The sequence below is a fragment of the Ascaphus truei genome, unplaced genomic scaffold (genome assembly GCF_040206685.1).
Source record: "Ascaphus truei isolate aAscTru1 unplaced genomic scaffold, aAscTru1.hap1 HAP1_SCAFFOLD_1725, whole genome shotgun sequence".
In the NCBI taxonomy this organism is placed as follows: Eukaryota; Metazoa; Chordata; class Amphibia; order Anura; family Ascaphidae; genus Ascaphus; species Ascaphus truei.
Window position 1 is genome coordinate 63178 of NW_027454621.1, and position 5227 is coordinate 68404.

General features: G+C 44.0%; 1 long non-coding RNA gene across 1 annotated transcript; it reads right to left on the reverse strand.

The window, feature by feature from the left end:
• Positions 1 to 1418: 1418 nt before the first annotated feature.
• Positions 1419 to 4772, reverse strand: LOC142476771 (uncharacterized). The gene is made up of 2 exons (XR_012791973.1): positions 2744 to 4772; positions 1419 to 2331 (listed from the first exon to the last, which is right to left on the reverse strand). It is a non-coding gene; the product is annotated as an uncharacterized LOC142476771 (long non-coding RNA).
• Between the last annotated feature and the right edge of the window lie 455 nt (positions 4773 to 5227).

The window sequence follows — 5227 nt, forward strand, 5'->3', positions numbered from 1 at the left end:
CTGAGCTGCGGGTATACTTGTGGTGGTGATGTACACTGGCACCTTCTCATGCCGTTCTCTGAGCTGCGGGTATACTTGTGGTGGTGATGTACACTGGCACCTTCTCATGCCGTTCTCTGAGCTGCGGGTATACTTGTGGTGGTGATGTACACTGGCACCTTCTCATGCCGGTCTCTGAGCTGCGGGTATACTTGTGGTGGTGATGTACACTGGTGCCTTCTCATGCCGTTCTCTGAGCTGCGGGTATACTTGTGGTGGTGATGTACACTGGTGCCTTCTCATGTCGTTCTCTGAGCTGCGGGTATACTTGTGGTGGTGATGTACACTGGCGCCTTCTCATGCCGTTCTCTGAGCTGCGGGTATACTTGTGGTGGTGATGTACACTGGCACCTTCTCATGCCGTTCTCTGAGCTGCGGGTATACTTGTGGTGGTGATGTACACTGGCACCTTCTCATGCCGTTCTCTGAGCTGCGGGTATACTTGTGGTGATGATTTACACTGGTGCCTTCTCATGCCGTTCTCTGAGCTGCGGGTATACTTGTGGTGGTGATGTACACTGGCGCCTTCTCATGCCGTTCTCTGAGCTGCGGGTATACTTGTGGTGGTGATGTACACTGGCACCTTCTCATGTCGTTCTCTGAGCTGCGGTATACTTGTGGTGGTGATGTACACTGGCACCTTCTCATGCCGTCTCTGAGCTGCGGGTATACTTGTGGTGGTGATGTACACTGGCACCTTCTCATGTCGGTCTCTGAGCTGCGGGTATACTTGTGGTGGTGAATGTACACTGGCACCTTCTCATGTCGGTCTCTGAGCTGCGGGTATACTTGTGGTGGTGATGTACACTGGCACCTTCTCATGTCGGTCTCTGAGCTGCGGGTATACTTGTGGTGGTGATGTACACTGGCACCTTCTCGTGCCGTTCTCTGAGCTGCGGGTATACTTGGTGGTCTGCACTGGCTGTTAGAGTGAGATGTCTATATGTATAGATCTGTAGTATGAGATTCTGGGATCCAGCTGATTCTTCCCACTGAACATTATTACAACATGACATTGCAGGACACATGGTATGGTTATGCATATACTATATACCTCTATATGTTTATGTAATCATTGAGATGTATATCTATATAGTGTGATCTTGCACAGCTTGGTGCCTGTTTAGACATCTTCTTATCTCTCTAGATGTAGTGAGGTTTCCGCTATATACATCTGTTGTCACATCGCTGCAGCAGCATATATATTCGATTACAGTTGGCATGTTTACTATTTGTCCGGTACCTATTTCTGCATAGGGGACCATATATGTGGTTACATGATGTGTATGCCCACTTCCTCAGGAGTTTATTACACTGCACATTATATGTATATGAAAGAAAAGGAAACCTAGTTTACCAGCACTCTGTCAAACTGAATGTATAATGACATGATTAAAATACTTTATTAATAAACAATGATAAAAAAATGGGCTTTAAAATCAGAAAATGTATCAAACAGCACGTGACTGTGATCACTGGTAACTTAACCAGAGGTAGTTAAGTAGTGTGTACATATGGAGATCCTTTATGGATAGTCAGGACCTATTGCTATATATATAGCCTCCTTAAGTGAGGAGATAGGTCCGTAATGTAACCACCATACACATGAAGTAGTACATTTTCAGGCTTGTATATGCTCTGAATCTTTGGTGACATATAGGTGGTATAGGTAATCTAAGCCAGACACCGCACATTTCTGTGTATATCTACCTGAACTGCTGTATATTCACATACAATCACTGCAAGCTGCTAGCCCTAAGACTGGAGAACACACTCTGAGACAGCAGTCCCTAGTCTTGCAGGTCAGGGTAGGTGCTTAATGTAAGGGTTAATGCAGACACCCTTTGAGGATACTCCAGCCGTGTTAGAATAGCCCTAAGGGGCTAATGAGGGCGATATTCCTACATTCTTCATAGAGTCTCAAACAGCTGATCGTGTGTATCTTCTGCGCAGGAATAGGAAGCTGCAGTGATGGAGGAGTGTATACCGTGACATGCAGTGGGTATAATATCAATGGTGTGTATGGTGAATACCCAGATTCTCCCCTAATAGTATTAGCTGGTAATATACACAAGAAGCACTCCTAAATGGCTAATACATTAGGTCTTACGGAGGGAGCAATAAACCTGCCAAAGGCTAGACTCATTTATTGCCCGACCGGTATAGAACAGCTGAGGCAGATATCCTGTGGTGAGGTAAACTGATAGCCCTGATAGCCCACACCAACCTCCTATTGAGCAGGTGAGAATCAAGCATGCATAGAAACAGGTAGAACACTAATAACGGGCAATGCTTTGTCCCCTACATCAGCGCTGATATGCTCGAGGACAAGCCTGACTATATAGTGGATAGAGAGCGTCCCCTATAATGAACACGATCCTACTGTGTAGTTGGAACACATAGGAGCAGTGATATAAACCGCACACGGGGCGCCAGAAGTACCGCAGCTAAGAACAAGATCAGTCCATGCTGCTTTCAAAGGAAAGGCTTCCCGCGAGTCAGGAGTAGGTAAGTGGCCGACGCGCGTTTCACGAATGAACGCTTCTTCAGGGTGCGTAGGGGAGGTCCCTGTGTGCGACTGATAGGTTATATAGTCACGGTAGGTGTGGCTATTAAAACAGTTAACCCTGTAGTTGCTGGATCAGAACAGAGGATAAGTCCCATTGCAAGAATGCACAGTTGGTGGTCTGATACATTTAGCAACCTTTAATAGCCTGACCCAATTGCCCCCAATGAACTTGGTACTGTGTATGTCAGTCAAAAGGGCATCAAGGACTGGGTATCAATGGCACTGGTATGTTCATATGCAGATGAGCAAATACTGTGGCAAGTGCTCACTCTAGTAGGGTTGTGTGTTTAAATGATTTTTATATTCATTGATCTATGTGATGGTTAGTCACTGCAATAAGAAAGTGGTATAGCTGTTGTAACCACTTTATCTGACTGATGTAATAACAATCATATTATTAAACAGTTAGTACACCAAAAGAGTCTTTGTATCATTATTGTAATTGTTTGTTTATGTCTGGACTGGGCAGGAGGCTGAAAAATGCTATACTTCGAATAAATGAGAGAATAAAATACTGTAATCCAAATAAGAGATATGAAATGGTCTAAGCAGAATATCTGTTAGGAGGGTCAGATGAAAGGACTGAAAAGAAACCCTTCATTCAGTCCCGATGGATTTAAAGTTCCTAGGGTATAAATCCATCTTGACCCCATCTTAAGTAGTTCTGTGTCCCAGTCCCCCTTTCTGATTCCCGGGGAGAATTGATCTGTCCCCACAAACGATATTCCCTTTAGGTCTCCATATTGACATTGGGTTATATGGTTGCAACCGGGGTGTCTAGTTTGTTGCGGATTGATCCTACATGCTCCAGAATTCTTGTTTTGAACTGGCGGTGTGTTTTGCCCACACACTTTTCCCACACCTGCAGGTCCCCCATGTAAATAACTCCTGTGGTATTGCAATGAATAAACTTACGTATATTGAAGTGTTTGGAGTTATTGTGGTTACTGAAGGTTTTTGACACAGTTACATATTGGCAGGCTTTGCATCTTTGGCAGTGAAAGGTGCCCTCAACCCGAGGTGGTAACCAGGTGGCCTTTGGTGTTTCCGCAGTATAGCGACTGTGGACTAAATGATCTCTCAAATCTTAGCCCGTCTACTCACCATAGCCGGATATGGAGGTACAGAGTCACAAAGATCTTCATCAGCCCGTAGTATGTGCCAGTGTTTGTGGCAAGATTTCCTTTGCCACCTTCCATTGTTTATTGAAGGTACCAATGAATCTTACTGTGTTCTGTTCTGGTTTGGTGGGTTTATTTTTGACCAGTTCTGATCTTGCTTTCTGTTTAGCCCATTTATATGCCTTTTTAACTGTTTTAGGCTGTAGCCCCTAGCTACGAACCGATTTCTCATGTCAATGGCTTTGTCTTCAAAGTCCTTGTCATTGCTGCAATTTCTTCTTAGTCGGAGAAACTGTCCAACTGTCCTTCTATCAGTGATCTGAGGTGGTGACTACTTGCCAAGAGGATACTATTTGTGGCTGTATTTTGCGATATATATTGTTGTTTCTAGAAGGCCATTGTCACCCTTGGAGATCAATAGGTCAAGAAAGCAGATTTGATCAGAACTATATTCCATGGTCAGATGTAAATTGAGGTCATTGATGTTCAAGACCCCTATGAATTGTTTCAGTAAGGCCTCTGACCCTCGCCACACGATGAGCACATCGTCAATGAAACGAAGCCACATCTCCACGTGTGTAGTGAAATGTTCGAGTTCTTCTGAAAATACCCTTGTTGATTCCCACCATCCCAGGTACAGGTTCGCATATGTCGTGGGCGCACTTGTGCCCATAGCTGTACCCTGTACCTGGTGATAGATGGTTCTGTTAAACCAAAAATAGTTTCTTTGTAGGACAAATTTTAATAATTCCGCAGTGAAACTGTTGTGGTTTTGGTGGTGCTGACTGCGTGTGCTGAGGACGTGATTGACCGCTCTTAGTCCCCGATCATGTCTGATGCTAGAGTACAGTCCCTCTACATCAAGGGTTACTAAGGTACAGTCCTCAGCCACCATTATGCCCATCTAACTTCATAAGGACATCTTTAGTGTCCCTAATGAATGAAGGCAGAGTGGTGACAAACGGTCTCAAATCTTGTCCACATACAAACTTGCCTTTTCTGTCAGATTACCGATCCAGAGACTATTGTTCTACCTGAGGTGGTGTTTTTGTTTTTATGGACCTTAGGGAGGCTATAGAATGTAGCGATTTTTGGTGTCCGGACCAGGATGTAGGTGTATTTTCTTTCAGAGATAAGTTTTAAAGTCAGACCTTTGTTAAGTATGTTGATCAGTTCTTTGTTAAATTTTAGAGTAGGGTCTGTCTCTAAAATCTCATAGCAGGCCCAGTCTGACAAAATCCTCATATTTTCTTTCTCATAGTCCTTTGATCTTAAGATTACCAGGTTTCCACCCTTGTCGGATGGTTAATGACAATAGTCTTATCGTCTGATAGTTCTTTGAGGGCTTGTTTTCCTTTTCATTGAGGTTGTCTAATTGTTTGGTCCGAGGTAAAGATTCAAGATCCTTTGGTAACCAAATTTACAAATGTATCAATATGGGCATGTTGTTCTCCATAGGGCAGAAATTTGATTTGGGCCTAAGATCAGTAAAAGGCCC